This window comes from Meleagris gallopavo, chromosome 1, assembly GCF_000146605.3.
Source record: "Meleagris gallopavo isolate NT-WF06-2002-E0010 breed Aviagen turkey brand Nicholas breeding stock chromosome 1, Turkey_5.1, whole genome shotgun sequence".
In the NCBI taxonomy this organism is placed as follows: Eukaryota; Metazoa; Chordata; class Aves; order Galliformes; family Phasianidae; genus Meleagris; species Meleagris gallopavo.
Window position 1 is genome coordinate 26,347,056 of NC_015011.2, and position 19,450 is coordinate 26,366,505.

The following is a 19,450-nucleotide window of genomic DNA, read 5'->3' on the forward strand; positions in this document are numbered from 1 at the left end:
AGCATTGCATTGATTTTCAGTCTTGATTTTTGTCATCTTTTTATGAACCAGAATGACATGGATATGCTTGTATAATATCCTGAATTTTTGCCAAATTCTTAAGTTGGAATGTGTTCAGATGACAGGCTCTGAGCAACCTGATTGGACTGTAGATGTCTCTGTTCACTGCAGGGGAGTTGCGCTAGACGAGCTTTAAGGGTCCATTCCAACTCAAATGATTCTGTGATTCTATGACTTCAAGACATCAAATAAATAGATATGGGACCTTGTTCCATTGCTCCCAGGCACGAGTAGTGCTTGTGCCAGTAATCCTGCCTCTGGTCTGCCACAATGAGAAGTGAGTTTACTCTGCAGTGCATGGCTGCGGTCATCTACAGACACTTGGTGGTTGTATTAGGCTGGCTTATGGAGCATCTATGGGATCTTTTGTTCCCCATTTAGAATGGGTGGGCACATTTTCTGAACAAAATTAAGCTTTTGTTCGGTCTTTCTTTCTTTCTCTCTCTCTCTATATATATATTTAGCATTGGTACATGTTATATTTAGCATTGGTACATGTATGCATAAAATCAATTTTGTATCACTTAATTTGATTTAAATACTTGCAAAAGAAATGTTTTTGTTTTTACATTTGGCTTACAAAATGGAGCCTGTGTTCTCCTTTCTGAGGTTAGTTTTCTATTTCCGCAGAAGAAAGAGAACTGTCTAGTTAAAACTTTTGGTTACAACAATCTCTAGCTTTCATATTTACTGTGACACTGGAACAGACATTTGAGAAGCTCTCTGGTATTTTAAGCTTAAAATTAGAAGTTACTCTTATGTTAAATTTCTTTTGTGCATCCCAGACTAATTAAGAATCCATTAACATGAGATACTTTGCCACTTTTTATTGGTCATGAGCCTAGAGGTATAGAATAAAATCCTTCAAATTTATTTCATCTTCTAATAGAGTGTTTAGGGAATAATCACTGCTGAAGTAATATTCTGATAACGGTAGTTAAACTCTAAGAGGTTCAGTACGCACAAACTTCAAGATATTGTAACATATGGAAGCTGCTATCTCTGTACTAATGCTTTTACTTCTGGTTTTGTTCAACATTGTTCATTGTGTATTCACATTTATATAGAATTCTTCTGATGCTGGGTGTGATTGTTTTGTTTACTCAATCTGCTTTCGGTTAGATAGTGGAAGTGAAACTTTCTTGATGTTCATAGTTCACACAATTATTATTTTTACTGCTTTTTGAAGAAGTAAGTTCCTTATGGAAAACATCCATAACTATAACCTAATTACTGTGATCTGGAAGAGATTGAAAAGTATGCCTGTAACATAACCAATTAGAAAGCATGGAAGTATGAGAGAAGGTGTTCTTCCTGTTCTTTCCTATATATTGTTAAAAAAGCAGTGTTCAGCATTCATGCCCTTAGAATAGGGGGCCTTAGGGAGCCCTGAGCCTTTTGAGGCTTTTCAGTCTATGTGGGTTTGCAGAGGAATGTAGGTAAGGGATTCATTTAGTGTTGGGCTGGAATACACGGAAATCCTCTAAGAAAACAAAAAGCTACTTCTCTCTTTTTTTCTTTTTTTTTCTTTTTTCTTCTTCTTGCCACTAAGCAATTGAGATAGAGATCAGAAGTGAGAGGAGAGTTGGTGCTGTTCTCTGTTACATGATCTGGGAATCATTTCAACAAGTAATTCTCTTCAGTTAATCTGAAGTCAGCTGAGCTCTTACACGCCCTCATGGTCTCCAGTCAGACTTGAGGGCAATTCTGTTTTTTTTTTTCTTATGTACTTTCTTCTCTGGTAAAAAGTATATTATTCTGGTAAAGTCCAGAGTAATGTATAGCAGCTGTGAGGATTGGATAATTTTCTGCACCTAAACTAGGAGTAAAAACCAAACATCCATAAAAGCAACCTGAAGTAATTTTATTGCTTTAAAGAAACTGAAGTAACATCTGCAATACGGTAATCATCCAAGCAATATTTATGTACTCATCATATATTTAGTTTGTAGAAATCATCCATTGATTGTAATTGAGCATAATAGACATACTTTCCAATAGCCTTATCATCTCCTATTTTTAGAATTACTTTCCATAAAATGATCTACACCTTTCTTTTTGCCTAAGCTGTAAATGTTTAATAATTTGATATTTGTCACTTGAGTTATTATATTAAATAGTGTTATTTGTGGATGAATGATGGATTATGGTTTTGAGAGGTTCCTGGATTCTTGGGGTAGGGGGGAAGGAGGCCAGCAGGATGCCTTTGTCCCCCAGCCAGACTGATCTTGGTCAGTAGGGAAAGGATCCTGGCTTATCTTTGAGCAACTTCAGCTCACACATGGCTATAAGGTTAGGTCATCTGGGGAACTTATCCTCCTTCTTTGTCCTTCAGAGAGTGTGCAATGTCATTCTCTAATGAGCCTGTTTTTCTATGGGGACTTAGTGGCACCTCTGCATTTGTATCATATTTGAGGCTCCAAAATGCTATAGAATTTTTATCAATTGCTCACCAGGCTTCTGAATGGAGAAGGGCACTTGAAAGACTCTCGCGTAACAATGTCATCCATTGCTGGTTCCTGATGTTAATCAGATCTCTGGGCAGGATATGTTTTAGAAACTCGTGAATGCTGTCAGAAATACTCAGTGTCATTGCTTCTGTGCGTTCTTCTGTGTCTTTGGTTTGTTTTTGTTTTTAAACAACAAAAGCAAACAAAATTGCCAAAAATCCTTTGACTGAAATGCTCTTTCCTTTTCCCTCTCCGTTTTCTATTTGTTTTCGTGTATTCACTACCTACTGAGTTTCCTTATTTATTCTATGGTTTTATAGTTTGTGTTCCATTTTGCCTTCCCAGCAGAGCTCTTGATTTAATGGGATAGGGTCTGGAGATGTCCCTGCAGTGGGTTCCTCTGGGGACAAACAGGAATAAGAAAAGAATCTTGTCAAGCTCCTGTTAGAGATGGGACTGAAGGGCCTTTCCCTTGTTCCTGTCTCCTTTCTGGGAGGAGATGCTGAAGATAAGAAAAGGTTGGTAGGTCGCTGCCACAGCCACGACTGCTGCCACTGCTGTCATGATCATTTTGTTGCTGCAGCCACTCACGGGGGAGTAATTAACAATGTGGAGAAAGAAGATCAAAGATAAGGAATGTAAATCCTGCTTTACATGTCTCTGTGCAGAACAAATGAATCAAAATGAGTGCTCAGCACAATTACACAAAAACAACCTGCTACTCATAGCTTAATTCTGGGAGTGGCAAGATTACACGTGTTTTTGTTTGCTTCAAGTATGGATTAAAAGCATTATGTACTGTAATATTTAATGTAAATTGTTAATGTGAAAAACACTCTCATTGCTTGTTAAGAATCTCTTACCTAGAACTACATTACTAGCTCTTGAGGCCAGGAATGACATACTAATGCTACACTAAATAACTCTGCTTCCTAAAACTGTTGGATTACATCAAAGATCCAATTGGAAACCATCATTACTCTCTCCTGTAGTGTTAATATATCTGTTTTTCCGTTAATTGCATGATCACTGTTAATTTAATCTGCAACAGATCAATGGTACAGAACCACTGAGTGTATTATTTCTATTGAGTAGTAAGTGAATGGGATGTTTGAACTAGCTTAGTGTTCTGTTAAAAAGGACAGCAATTGATTGATATAGAAAAAATGAATGGGAGAATAGCACTGCAAAGTACATAGTCTTTTTGGCTTTTCTAGTCTTCTGTTTCCTCTTACTTCATTAAATTTATGATCATCATGTTTATAGCCTTCATGCAGATTTATGTGAAATCATCCCTGATGCTCTAGGGTATAGTAAAAATTAAATGGTGTTTGTTAATTTGTAAAAAATTATTCCGTCTCCTTTGCTCAGCTCTTCCAACCTTCTCTGTCTTATGTGGAGAAAATCTGTTTTATATCTTCCTGTGACTCAGAATCTCAAATGATGTGAGATGAGCTGGGAAATCCATCTACTCAATCCGTAGCTCAAATGTTTGTGCACCCTGACAGGCTTAGTTTCGAATATATAAAAATCTTAGGTCTGACAATCATTTTGAAATGAACCTTCAGTAATAAGAATGCTAACGGTCTGAGATACTTATGCAGAGGATTTAATTACTGCTACACAGCGAGTTGTGCTTTCAGTTCCTTGTTGTATCAAATAGTTGCTATGTACCTCTCTATTCAGAGACATCAGATGGGAGTGCCGGGTGCCTTTTGGTATAGACAAAGAAGCAGTGAGGTGTAGGTAGCTGATGAAAAATCTGTTATAAGCTATGCGGTCTCTGTGTGTAAACCTGACCCTCTTCACCTGTCAGGAAGAATTTAGAGAAAGGAAAGTAGGAAGGCACAGTATTGCTTGAACCTATATTGCAACAGAAGATTTTTTCTTAAATTCTGTATTTCTTTTTTACAGATGACTTAAGCGTTGAAGGAATTCAAATTGATACCAGCTTGAGAAGGCAGAAAGAATGTATATTTGGTCTTAGTTTTTTATTAAAGCTTATAAGGAATGTATAGAAATACCTTAGAAAATATAGTGCTGTTTTAGTATTTTTGTCAAGCAAGTACGTGAAGAGGTAAGGGAGTGTGAAAGTATACTCATTTTCAGCAAGGGAGTATCTGGAGGCACATTTATGTTTTGTTCAGATGAGATTTCACTGATTGTCAAATCTGATTGCATTAAACTAGATGCTATTAAGAGGTGAACACCTGTTGTCTTAAGTTCAGTAAGAATCTCTGTCACTCACATTCCCAAGCACTGCTGAAAAGCCCACTGCAATGTGTGTATGTTGAACTGCAGTAATGGATACATTTAACAAATGGATTTGAGGTTAACTTGAATAAAAAATGATTAATCTCCCAGCAACTTCTCATTACTTATTCCACTTGCTTGCTTTAATTATTATTTACCTTTTTTCTTCTTAATATGGTAAGAGAAAACACAGCTTTTCACAGCTTCCCATGAAAAGCTTCTCAAGACAACAGGTTGGATGCTTTAAGTATGGTAGGTTTGGGACAGCCCCCATGATATCCTGTCCACAGTTGCTAGGAATTTCAGTCGCTTCAGTGTTTTAGGCTTGGCTTTTTGTCCCTTTGGAACAATTAGTAGAGGGGCAACAAGAGTAATTGAATGTAACTACAAAAAGTGCAGGAAAATGAGAAGGTGTTGCAGCCTCAGAAAGGCTGCAAACTTGTGCTGCATTAAGAGAACCAGAAGATCAGTAGGCTAGTAGGTCTGTGGCCATCCTCTCAATTTGTACTTCTTGTTTTTGTGCTTCACTCAGATAAGAAATTTTCCAAAATCAAAATTGAGACTGGACAGTTTTACTTGTCCCAGAGTATCCATTATTGAAAATTTGTATCCTAATTTATTCCTGTTTTGTACTTGTTGTAGCTTGTATGCAAGGAATCTTTGTGGCCCTTTGCCAGATTCATTCCAGCAGGTCCATGTCTTCCCTGGAGAAGCCCAGCACTAATGTGGCTCTCTACATGCACTGAGGAGAGGGGAATGATCACCTCCCTCAACCTACTGGAAATGTGGAATTGTTGTTCTAATGCAGCCCAGGATGTCACTGGTCTTCTTGGCCATAGAAGAACACTGCTGACGCAAGTCTCCCAGGACCCTCCAGGTCCTCTAATGCAAAGGTGCTTTCTGAACAGTTAGCCCCCCTCCTATACTGGCAGGGTCTATGTTTATTTGTTGGCTGGAGGCAGTGCATCAGCTTCCTCTGCGGATTAGGCACAGGGAAATCTCAACAGGAGACTTCTGTAGACGTATCTCTGAAGGGAGGTGATCCACTGCACTGATACATGTACTTTTGACAGCATCAGTAATTCACTCAGAAATTACTGCTACATGAATGTCTAATAATGCAAAACATTACTGTTTCAACAGTTTCCGTTATAACATTCTTAGTCTGCTCTATACAAATTTATCTTCTGTTAGGTGACTCAACAGTAATTGTAATGGATGCTTTTTAAGAATAATCAAGATTTTTAGGAGTGATACTAAAATTTTGAGTGCTGCTTTGAAATTTTTAAAGGAAGGCTGATCTGTTAAAGCCTGTCACATCAGCACTTACTGAAAATCAAAGTTCTAATTAAGTGCTCTGTTCTTGGTTGAAAATCTCTATATAATGTAAGGAAATATATTTAAATTAAGGGGTAACAGAAAGTAGATTAACTGCTACCAGAAGGTTTTGACCAATAAATGGTGATCAGCTGTTCAAACTTGTCACTTGAAGAGCAGGATTTGAACCAGGCTGTTAGGCACAGCCCAGGAGATTTTTCTGCAGCTATTCAGGTTCTGCACTGTGTTGACTGAACATTCTGTAGGGCTCCCCTTTGCTGTAGGAAACATCAGAGTCATGCTGTCTCTCCTGCACTTATTTCCATTCTCCTAGGATTGCTAAACTAATTTCTCTTATTAGAAAAGCTCAATGTTGTGCAACATGAAGTACTTTGTATCTTCTTCCTGCCTTTAGGAATTGATATAAACAGATGCAAATTGCTTTGTCTGTGAGCGGAATGGTAAATTGCTTTTCAGTTGTGTGATATTGAAGAGAGAAGACAGTGCAGAGCCACTGACACTACTTGCAGGTAATGCTCTACCTGCTTGCCGCTGCCATTCCTTGTGGGATGTAATACTTTATCATCATTCAGAGGTGCTACTGACTTGTACTACTGGAAGAACTTTTTGCTGTTAATAGCAGATTTATAGATTTTAAAGTAAATATTTTTTTTTTCCCGTGCCTATAGTCTGTTTAAATAGCTTATTAAATAATAGATGTGTTTTGTGCAGTACTTTTCCATTGGTATTACATGTGACTACTGTTGGTTAGGAGAACACTTCAAAATGCTTTTCAAGTGTTCCCATAAAGTGTCATCAGTATTAGCCATAATGTTTTATTACTGTTATTATTTTATTATTGTGTAAGTAATTTCTTTATGGAATTTTGGCTTGGCTGCCATGTGCTGAAGGCAGGTGAGAAGCATCGTGTGTGCCAGGCAACGTGAGTGGAAGGGCCGGGCTGCTTGGCTGACAGCTCAGCCAGCCTAATTCTGCTGGAAAGTGGGACAGAGTTCAGTTGTGCAGAGCACTTTTCACAGAGTTATTGGCTGTCTTTGCCTCCTATTTGTCCAAGACATTTCACATTTGCTAAAATCAAATGTATGTACCGACTGGGTGTGCAGTGGCCGTGCCCATTAAGCAAATTGTAAAGGTGTCTGAGGGCCCAAGAATTGCTCAGTACTTTCAAAAATAAAGTGGTAGCCCTTCCATCTCAGCAATTTCACACACTCATTGTGATTTCCATTCTTTCACTGCAGAAAATGGCCTAGTGTTTAGTTGAGTGCTAGTTGGTCTTCATTATTTTTGAAATTAGAAGCATAGGCATTCAACAACATGGGGCACAGTTTCTTAATTATATCCTCTGATCTTTCAGTTGAATGCTTCTATTTAAATTTTTGCAGATTTTTTATCTGCCTAGCCAGTGCATTTTTTAGAAAAATGCTAGACTAATTTAATGTTTTCCTTGGTATTATGGAAGTATATATCCTTTTCTATTTGCCGAAGATTGAAATAACTGAAAATCTTATTTTGTTATATGCAGAGCAAATGACATCTGCCTCTATAATGTGGCCTTTCTTGCTAGCTTTTTTTGACATGGGAAAGTTCCCTGGGAATGCAGAGTGCTTATTTCATCTGCATATGTGTAATGGCTGAAAACACAGAATTTCTTAGTGACACTCACAAACTAACACTGAAGAAAACTGTGTTACCCAAGTTTTAATGTTGTGGGGAGGGAACAATGCTCTGTTCAGAGAAATAGCAATTTTTTTTTCTTGGCTTACTATTTTAGCTTTCTGGGGGTAGACTTTTTTACTTAGGAAAATATCTTTCCATCATGTGTCCCCTGGGAAGTTAAATTATAGGTATAACTTTTTTATTTTGTAGCAGGTAGACTAGATAGTCCAAAAATAAATTATCTATTACTAGAAATTTATTTTATTTGCAGTCATTGTTTAGAAAGGATGAAGGGGACAAGTGGTGCATTTATTGCTGTTAGTGCTATATTAGCAGTTAAAGGTGGAGATTCCACTCAGCTAAACACTGTAACAGCACACAGAAATATGTGCCTGCAGTAAGTAATCTCTTTCCTCTCTTACACTCTCTTGTCTTTCCTTTTTTATTTCTTTTCTATGAGATAATGTCTGGGAATGTAAGACTTGCAATATTGTAATCCTAATTGAGACGTCGGGTTTACTGCACCAGAAAAGTGAAATAAAAATGATTTGCTGCGTAGCTATTAGTGTTAGCTATGGAAACCCTCTCCACAGAAATGTCCCTGAGGCAGTGGCCACTTACAGTGCTGATTTTGGGGTGGGTCGGAGGCAGCCTGCTCTCCCCATGGCAAGAGAGATAGCATGGGGAGTAAAGCATAAGTGCCTAGTGGTTTATAGCTTTCATCCTTTAGTTTTATGCATTTTTCATAATGGTTCTGCTTGCATGGTCCCAAGTAGTTTGCAGTTCATGTTTAAATTGCATGCTTGTGTGCTGAAGATTAATCTTAGTAATCGCAGCGTGTTGTTTCAACATAAGATAGGAATGGGACATGTCTCTGTTACCCTGCTGATGATCTTTGATCATGAGGGCACAGTTTTTCTTGAACAAGTGGACAGTTTGAGTTTTCGTCATCAGGTTTCTCATATGGTGTTGCCAAACAAAAATTGCCACAGACAGCTTGTGCAGTGGCAGCCATCTTGGGTGGCTGTTTGCTTGGGAGGTGCCACCAATCTCCCTACTGAGGTAAGCAGGGTTGCTCACCATTCCCAGATTGTGTGGGCCTGCAGAATACATGCAGTTGAAAGATAGGATGTTATAGCAGTAAACATGCAAATTAAAGTCGAGGTTCATCTTCCCCATCAAATGGGTTAAAAGCAATATGCTGCAGGATGGACATCTGCCTGGTTTATGCTGACTGGCCAGCCATGTAAGTTTTGATGCACAGAAACTTTGTAGTCAAAAGTGTGGAGAAAGTTTGGGTAGGATTTAGCTCAGCTCTGTTTACTCTGCATGAGCCTTTTCAAAGTTTGCCCTATTTTGTATGTCACTTTACCTCTTGCTTTTTGCGTCTGAGGATTGCTGAGCTTTTTGTGTTTTCAGTTTGTCATGCTGTTTACCTCCCCTTAATTACTTAAATCTGACATTACCAGCCTCTCTGAAACATCTGAGCAATGGTGGCCCTTAGACTCATGTCTTGCTTTGAGCAGCCTGTTGAATCAATATGGGATAGAGCTGTTGTAGTGGAAAGTACTGTGTGAGTCACATAAGGTTACATGGTAGGAGACAGAAAAAGTGTGGAGAGAATTCCACCAGGGAACTGTAAAGGGCTGTGGCCGTCTCTGGGAGATGATTGGCAGCATGAAGCAAGAAGCTACATCTGAGGTGCTGCAAAGAGCAGGGCTCTCTGATGAGGGTGTTCGCTGCCACTGGTAGGAAGAAAATAAAGAATATTTGGACTGAACTGCAATGCTCTTTCCAGTGGGATCTATGTGATCAATCATCCCTGGAAAGTGCTATTGACCAATATTTTAGCTAGACTGAATAAACCACTATTGTGTACTGCAAGATGTAATTTTGCATTGGTAGAGGAATTCACTAATGACCTGATAGATATATGCTTCTATTTCTAACTGTTTGCTTAGAAGGCAGACCTAGAATGTTAATTTTTTCACAGAGAAATAATTTGGGCAGAAGAGAAAGCAAGATTTGCCTTATATTTTTATGGACTTGATTGTGACTGCTGGCCTGTGCAACAATTCAGTCTTTGTAGAGCTGCATCAGTAGAGATTTTAAAATGGACAGTCATTTGAGTGCTAACAAAGAGAGTTAGCTCATCAGTGTTCAGCTCTCTGGGAAACGTCATGTTGTTATGCCTGGGATTTTTCTTGTTCATATCTTTTTGTAGATACAACTTGCTGAATGTGTGATGGTAGAGTGGTGAATGTGTTTGTTTGGAAAAAAAATAAAACTTGAATTAAGGTTACTGCTTAATTGTGTTATTTTTTATCAGTCTCCTAGGAAATGAGTTTGTCACTTGAACCTTTCAACTACTCCAGTTCTATGCCCTTTGCTGAAATTATACATATATTTATGTGTGTCTAATAAAAGCAAAAATGAAGGATATTTTGCCTTCCACTCACAATAAATATTTGATATTTTGATGCTGTGAATTGCTTTTAGGGATAGACTTCTTTTCCTTTCTTTCTCTCCCCCCAGTCCTTATGGCAGTAAGTAGAGTCTCTTCTTGTCTCTTCTATTCTAATTTTTAGTCTTACAGAAGAGGTGGTTGAAAGTGCACTACACAGCGGTGACTTGAAAGATGCTTCTGTTTGATTGTCATGCAGAGATGGAAATCTGGATGTCAGATGTCTGGTTTTAGTTCTTTTGCATGTTGCTTGTCTGAACTGGTCATTCAGACATTTCCTTTTAATGCAAAAGTGCTTTTATCCACTTCACCAGTTTTGGGGACTATTTTTTTTCCACAGTAAGGCTATGCTTGTGCTTTTTTTGGGCTAATAGACAACATTGGTTGGGGCAATCCTAGATATGAATACAGACTGGGAAATGAACTCCTAGAGTGCAACCATGCTAAGCAGGATTTGGTGGTCCTGATGAATGAAAAGATATGAGCAATGATGTGCTTTTGCAGCCCAGAATGCCAATGGTATCTGTTGGAGTGAGTCCAGAGGAGGGCCACGAAATGATCAGAGGGCTGGAGCAGCTCTCCTATGATGAGAGGTTGGGATTGTTTAGCTTGGAGAAGAGAGACTCCAGGGAGACTTCATTATGATCTTGTAGTACTTGAAAAGAGCTTACATGCAGGAGAGGGACTAACTTTTTATGCACGTAGATAGTGATAGGACAAGAGAGAATGGGTTTAAACTGAAAGAAGAGATGGTTAGGTTAGATGTTGGGAAGAAACTTGTCACTTGGAGAGTAGCGAAGTACTGGAACAGGTTGCCCAGACAAGCCATGGATACCTCATCCTTGGAGGCTAGTAAATCCACTAAGTACAGGAACTTGCAGATCCAAATAGTATTTTTTGATATATATATATATTTTCTCAGCAGAATACCTTTCTATCCCTTCTATTTTGCTTTTACTTCAGGGGGATTTGCCATGGCATACCTTCATGATTTCCTGGCTAGCCTTCAGCAGTTTGTGTTGTTGCATTCTTGTCATTTTTGGAACCAATACAGCCACCAGTAGTAGTGTCTATAGCCCAGGTAGACGTAAATGTGCAAGATTTAGGAGTGCTGCTAATCCTAGTGGCTCATGGAAATTCTCTCCTGCCCTCTGTGTGAGCAGGGCTCACGCAGAAGGCTCTGTTCTGCAGAAAAAGAACTCCAGGCTTCATTTAGGCAAGTTTGTCTTTATTTAAATAGAGTGGTGTTCACTGTAGTCTCATCTGAGCTGAGTACAAAATGTACAGTCGCATTGCTTTACAAAGAAACAGAATTTCGTGGGAATACTGAGTAACACTGTTTCTTCCTTCTTTTGAAGATCAAGCAGATTATCCTTAACATTGTGTCTGAACATGACAACAGGCAGGAAGATAGTAAACGTAGTTAAAGGGCTCTTCAAAATTTACTTGACAGTTGTTTTTATTCTTTCTTTTCATGCATGGCTCAGAACTGCAACCAGAAACCCTGCTGGAGAGCTCACAGTAAGCCATGCAATATTCAGGATGAAAGAGAGGAGATTCATGTGCAACCTCCTGCTCCTCTCCAGGTCAGCTGTGAGATGAGAGCAGGTTACTGTATCCTCGTGAAAACTACCAAACTATGCGGAAGATATTTTTGAAAGGTGATTACCTGGAGTTCAGTGTGTTGCTTGAGTATTAAAAGGTTAAGATTTGCCTTGTATCTGATTGGTGGTCTTGAAAACTTCCACTGATAGAGACTGCATAACCTTCCTGAGCCACCATTTGTACTCCTTGGCTGCCTCATCTGGGCAAAGTTTTTCCTCATATTCACTTAGTAGCCAGATGTAAAAAGTCTGGGGCATCAAAAAGAGGAGAAAGGAATCTGCCTGGTGTTCTCTCCCTCCATTCTTCTCATTTGTAATCTCTTCCCTCTTGCTCTATAATCTGTATTGTAACCTCCGCCCTGCTACATCTCCCTGCTGCCACCAGTTAGATATATCCATCGCCCCCAAGCATCTCTTGTTCAAGGCTTGTAAAGATGAAGACTAAAAAAACTAAGGCAAAGAATGTGTTACTGGTAGCATTGCATTTAAAGAAACTACTGCATCCTTGATGCACAAAGCCTGGTACAGGTGGTAAGCAAAGGAATATGCACGGTTATTTTCTGCAGTTTTTCTTAGCTGTTTAAGGCAAGTGTAATATAATATGAGTTAAAAATGTTCTTGAAAGACTATGCTATCAGAGGCTACAAAGTAATTAACTTTTTTTTAACCCAGGAAGGTTAGAGTATGATACTCTACAGAGTACTGTACAATAGGTGAATGTTGCCCCACGTGCTGTGGCACACTGCTGCTCACATTAACAGAAACACAGCGAGGTGCTACCAGTGTCCCAGGCCAGCCAAATCTGTCAGAGAGCACACTAACTTGCACTACTCCAGTTATATTAATGAAAACCACAACTTATTAATTTGCTTTTCTGGCTTAGATATCTTATTTGGAGGTTGGGAGAGTAATAATAGCAGATTTTGTCAGTTTAGTGAAATTATGTCCTGCTTGAAGCAGGAATTCAAAGCAAACACTGTTCTTCAGCTGTTTTGAAAATGCATAGGAGAAACGTGAAAAATGTATCCACTGAAATAGTGATTTGCCTTCAGCCAGAGTAGTGTTCGACTGATGTTGCAGCTGAAAATGAAGTAGCTAAGATTAGTGAATCTAATTTATTCTGTGTCAGAAATAAAGCAAAAATGGTTATTCGCAGATTTATTATTGGTGTGACGTGAAATAATAGAGGAGCCATGGACTAATTGGGAACTGAACAGCAGTTTCATTTCCCAAATGTGTTGATGGTACTGTAGATAAAATGCTTGCTGATGCAGTTTAATTTGAAAATCCAAAGACTATTGAAAAATCTAGAAAAAAAAAAAATAATAATTGGAAACTGGTTAATAGAATGTCATTCACCTTTAGAAATGACTTTTAGTTTTGTGTAACAAGTGGTTTGATAAATTTCAGTAGTATTTTAAGTTTCTTAACAAGTCATCTCAGAGGTGATATAATACAGATTAATATACCAAGGAATCATTTATTATATATATATATATATATATCATTATATATATATCATTATATATATAAGACAAATATATTAAGTAACCTGCAGTCACAGAATCATAGAATCATAGAATGGCCTGGGTTGAAAAGGACCACAATGATCATCGAGTTTCAACCCCCCTGCTATGTGCAGGATCACCAATCACCAGACCAGGCTGTCCAGAGCCACATCCATCCTGGCCTTGAATGCCTCCAGGGATGGGGCATCCACAACCTCCTTGGGCAACCTGTTCCAGTGTGTCACCACCCTCTGTGTGAAAAACTTCCTAATATCCAACCTAAACCTCCACTGTCTCAGTTTAAAACCTTTCCCCCTTGTCCTATCACTATTAACCATGTAAACGGTCGTTACTGTTACTGTCGTTACATGTGTCCTCCTCATGGTTTAGAAAATTATAAATCTCACTCTATGAGCATAAGTTTTTATTTTTTTGTTCCTACAAATCCATCAGCATAAAGATTAGCTGCTTTCAAGATCCTTCCTGCTACGAGATCATTTCCAGGAATTCCTAGTTAGGATGCTACTGTGACCTACAGAAAGTGGATGAGAGTTGCAATCTTTGGGGTAATAACACTTAATAGAGAGGAAGATACTTCTTTGAGAGGATGTATAACTTAATTAAAATGGAAGTAACCATACATTTTTCTTGTCATCTTGCATATGCAAATTAAATGCACTGCGGCAGTTAAAATTTAGTTACATAACTCACTGAAATTGGAATTGAAACTTAAATTCTCTAGCTGAGGGAAAAGGAACAAGAAGTTAAGCATCAAAAATGCTGTGCATATACCTTTTCCCTGAACATAAACCAACCAGTAATGGATTGCTGAAAACACTGGGTGATTGGGGGAAACTTTCTAATGAAGAATTGAATGGGAATTTGTATCCCAAAAACAGTGGAGTTATTTTCCTTTTCAGATTCAGATGATCACCATCAAATTTAGGTTGTGAAGCATTTCAAGTTGTCTGCTTCTGAAGGCTGTGCAGCCATAATTGTGGATAATATTTCACTTTGACCATGATCCTAGCCTTGCCAGTAGCTTGTTGTAAGTGTAATTTTTCTGTTTCTCTCTGAAGAGAGAAGATGCTTGCCTCATCCATGGGAAAATACCACCTGATAGCTCAAATGTTTAAAAAAATGCTTGTTATCCTCAATTGGAAACTGCATAGATGCTACCATTTCTTAATTTTTCATCTCATTGCATCTGGATGTCTTGTTTACTAATAGGAAGGAAAACAAACAAAAAAGATTGGAGACAATTCTGGAAGTAGCTTGAAAAAAAAAAACAGCAAACAAACAATAAAAAACCAACAACGAACTATGTAGCTACTACCTCTGAGGCTTTTTCTCTGTTTTCTTTCCTATGCCCTAAAACACCTAGTATCTGTGAGATAACAAAAATGGACTCTTCTGCTCTTATTGAATATTGCAGTATTTACTCTATGAGCTCAGAAACGACAGGCCTTCAAAGCTGCCTCCATCCTTGTTCTCTTTATGTCTCACACTGGAAATGAACCCCTTTGGCTGTGTGGTTATTTGATGCAGAGGTGAGAGGAGCAGGACTCGTACTTTACTCTGAGCAGAATTTCAGCAGCCACAGAGTGGAGCGACTTTGAATCAGAGAACCACAGAAGGGTTTGGGTTGGAAGGGACTTTAAGATCACCTAGTTCCAACCCCCTGCTATAGGCAGGAACACCTTCCTCTAGACCAGGTTGCTCGAAGCCTGGCCTTGAATGCTTCCAGGCTGGATGAAGTATGAGCCATCTTCAGTTTCACTGATGCCTAGCACATGGAACACATTTTTTGTTCCTTTTCTCACAATTTTCACACCAAAAGTTACATGGTTGGAAGTGCAGACAGAAGGGAGTAAGGTCCAGCAGACTTGAGAAGTAAAATATATTAACGTCTGGAGTAGGAAAATTTTGCCATCAGAAAGATAAAGTGATGAGCAGAAAACACGCATGCAACACTGTCCTGATCAACTCAAGTCTCACTTGATTCAGTAGTAGATCACAGACAAGCTGTTTAAAAGAGAAATATTTTGTTCTAGGTCGCTACTTCTGTGTTCAGGCTTTAGACAAGCAGTCGCTGTTCTGTACTTCCAGTCTCAAAACAGATTGTTCTGTGTGTGCAGTCATTTCTGCAGCTTGAATTAATGTGCTTACCCTCACTGTTGCTTTGCAGAAGCCTTTCATAAAATTTTAGAAGTGAAGAAAGTCCCTTTGTACTTCCTTGTAGTTTGGGGTTTTGAACAATCAATGTCTGCTTTTGTTTCTTTGTTAATTATTATTTCTAATTGCACGGGGTGATCTTCCGCTTCTCTGCTTTGTACTTCCCAGTGTCCATTTCTTGATGGTTGCTGAAGGTATGTTAGATAGGTTTTTGTGCTGCTTGTGTAGGTCTTGCTATTACAGCAGTGAGTGGCATGGATAATGAAGTGTGCTTTGCAGGATACATCATAATTGCCTGTTTTTAATCAGCTGTGATGCTTCTTAGTATCTCTTGATGGTGTTTTCTTATCAGGCATCACATTTGTGCCTGCTTTCTCAGGGTAGATGGAAGTTTTTGAGATTTGACAACACTGATACAATAAAATCTTTTCAGTTTTCCCCGGGTTTAATTTGTTGTTCCTGTGTTATGCTGTGGAGAAACGTTGTATATCATGGGTAAGGTAGTGAGGAATTAGCCATTTTTCTGTTCATCCAGCTAAACCTGGCTCCAAAGAGCGTTAAGTGGTTTATAACTTTAACAGCTACACCTCAGTCTACAACTAACTATAGCATGTAATGTGTTTGTTTATCAGCTAATGTCTTCTAGATGTTAGGACTGTACCTGTAGGCTTGTCTTAACTGAAGGTTGTTTCAGTAGAAAATACCTTACCTTTCTAGACACTATTTGATAGTTGTCTCCTCAAATGAAGTAGTTAATTATTTTGTAATTGGGAGTTTGGACATTGCTAGAATGTTTGTTTGGGGCTGCAGATATTTGTAATTTACACTGGCATGTCTAGACTGATCCCCAGGGTAAATTGCAATTTTTTAGTTTGGAAAAAAAAAAAAAAAACCCACCAAAAAACAAAAAACCACTTTGGGATTGCCTAGCATGCTTTGAGAGTTACATTTATGGCAGCATAATTGCTTCAGTCATCTTGAGTTTAAAATACAGTGTAACATGTGACAAACTTACTTAACACATGCTTAGAAAAGGGTTTGGGGGAGGTAATTGAAGAACCATGCTGTCATCCTTTGGAACTGAGATACTAATGCAAATCTCGTGGGGGGTGATGGCTGTGTTGGTGGTGGCTATTGGGGTTTTTTCCTTGTGTCCTCAAAGCACAAAAGAGTGCATTTAGCTCAGCTATCTTCCTGGAGCACTTGAGCTGCCTTACTTTTGGAAGTGCCTGTTCTGAAGTGGGGATGCCAAGTCCCACTACAAGTGTTAGCCATGAGCAGGACAGAGGAGCTGGTAGCTGCAGAGAATGAGAGCAAGAGGGGTCATCGTGGTGGGCTCACATTGAAGAATAGAAGTCCGTGTTTATTACATTATCTCAGTGACTATAACTTTTCCTCTAAAAATAGCAGCTGAATAACAGCCATGTTTCGGAAAAAGAATCCATGGGGGAATCTAGTGCCTTTGTGGTCAGCTTAAGAGAATGCTGGATGATGGGATGCACTGTTCTGTGCCGAGGTCAGTGTGCTGCAAGAGCTGCTTTTGGATCTTGCTTCCTGGTGGGGTTCTTGCCCATAGCAGCACCCATGGGCAGCACTGAGACAGCAGAGCCACTACTGCTGGCCTCTGCAGCACGTTCCTCTTGGCACACTGACCCAGAATGCTGCCCTACATCTCTGTCAGAAGACTGCTTTAATTTTACCCTTCCCCTTGTCAGAAACCCCCCGAGGATGTTAAATTGCTTGATAGTTGCAGTATGATAAATTGGCTTCTAATTAGTTTTTTTCTAGAAACATTAGTTATTACCTTTCTATTTTTTTTCTGCCTGGCACTTGTCCTGACACTTAACTTTCTCTGACACATCAGAATGTTAATTAATCTTCTGAATTCAGCTGTCTATGCAAATTCAGATGCTGTAGGCTATTGGTTTGTTTCCTATGAAATTTTGGCTTTGTACACTGGTAAACTGGCCAGTTCAAGTGCTACCAGCAGTTGCAGGCAGTTGTGCTGTTTCACCGTCACCTATTTATTGCAGTGCTTTGGTGTGATAAATCACAATGCTGAGGCTTTTGTGTACAGTAATTACATCAAGTCACTTCATGCTATGTCCTTAACTGTCAAATATGAAGTGCTGGCTGTCGTTCACTGGCCTGTGCCTGAATGAGACAAAAATAGTACTCCAAAATAGGAAAGGATGCTGATGGCTAGTCAGGAAGGGTATTCACCTGTGAAATGTTGAATGTAATCCAGAAGTCACAGCAGTCTGGTGGCTGTTCAGTGGTTTACAAGGAGTGACTCTTCCACTTTCATTTCTGCCCTTTAAGGACAAATGACAATATTGTTAAAAGAAAATGAAGAAATGACTACTTCCTGTTTCATTTTCTGTAAAGAAAAGGTTGGAGAAACCAATGTTATTCAGCACCTCTTCTTTCCTTCAAGATTTAAAGTTCATTGTAGTTTCCTTTAGGACAACAGTTGGCTTTCTCTTTCAGTAAATAACAAAAGCCAGCTGGGAGAGAGCAGTTAGGTCTGTTAGCATTACTGGGCATCATCTCAACGTGCTTTTCAATTTCTCAAGTTATGGCAGCCTCATCTTGTGTTTTGGCTGTATGGACTTGTGAGGACAGCCTGTGTGCTGTCCCTGCAGGAGAGCAAGGCCCTGGAGCCATCTCTGCTCTGGTGGGACCACTTGTTGCCTCTGAACTCTGTCCTGAAGAGATGCAGTTCTGATCTAGCTGGTAATGAATGTTTATTTGTCCAGGGAAATGAAAAGGTATTAACTTTTTTTTTTAAAATTTTATTTTTTTTTTTAATTTTGAGATCTTAAGGTATTAAAACATTTAAGAATATACGTAAGTTTCCTAAAGTTTTCTTCACTTAATTGCTCTGCTGCTCAGCAGACAAAACATTCCTACATTTCCTACCTGCCTTGTTCTCTCTGCTCTGCACGGCTCCTTTCCATGTTTCCCCACTCTCCCATGGCATCAGCTTTGAATCACTGACATTGCCTCCAGTCTCCTGGTCCCCTGTGTAACTTTTCTGTGACTTCATTGTGACTTCATTACATTCCTCAATTCTTCCTTTTGCTGCCCCTCCTGAACCTCTTTGTCTCCCGAGACCAAGATTTCAAGAATTTGGCAATGGCCAAAAATGGTTCTGTCTTTTTCTTTTTTTTTTTTTTTTCCCAGTTTGTTTCCTTTACAATAAATTTGGTCTGATTTCCACAGAGAGATGTCATGACAGTTTAATGATCCTTGATTCACCTTCTCCCACACAAACACCACTTGGTTAACACATCACCAACCTGTTAGCAATGGAGAAAGCATGTGTGGTACAACTAAGCTGGTATTAATGTCGTGGGCATGGACTGACAGATTCTCAAAACTAGTGCTCTCACCTGACTGAATGTTTAAAACCTCATTAAGCAGCATTAGGAATTTCTGTTCTGACACTCTTAAATGCTTACTGTGGAACACCTTGGTTTGGAAAAAGCCTTCCCTTACATGCAGCTCCCTCAGTAACAAATCAAATATCTGGAATATGACAATCTGAAAACTCAGCATGAAAGGCCAGCCCAATATTGTGGTTTTCACAATGTAGAGAGCAGAGCATAAAATTTAAGATATGCAGATTCACCTAGTTACTGTTATATCCTGTGTATATCCAATATATCTTCCAATATATTTGAATAAAAGCTCAGTGAGAGAACAGTGCCTAAGTGTGAAGATGCTGTTTTTAAAAAAGGTATAAAGAAATAAAAGAAGCAATATCTCTTTCATTGTGGGTTGTGTTTGTCTTGTTTGCTTAAAAAGAAAAGGAACAAAAGCTGCTTGGCAGGAATGAGCTGGATTATTTCCTGGGAAGCAGTAATCTAGAAGATTGACATGCTGCATTGAAATGCAGCATTGATGCAGTACTGCCTTACTTTTAAATTTTGATATCAT

General features: G+C 38.9%; 1 long non-coding RNA gene across 1 annotated transcript; it reads right to left on the minus strand.

Annotated features, from left to right (window-relative positions):
• Positions 1 to 12,940: 12,940 nt before the first annotated feature.
• On the minus strand, positions 12,941 to 19,110 carry LOC116216935. The gene is made up of 3 exons (XR_004160718.1): positions 18,431 to 19,110; positions 17,732 to 17,823; positions 12,941 to 13,132 (listed from the first exon to the last, which is right to left on the minus strand). It is a non-coding gene; the product is annotated as an uncharacterized LOC116216935 (long non-coding RNA).
• Positions 19,111 to 19,450: the final 340 nt, after the last annotated feature.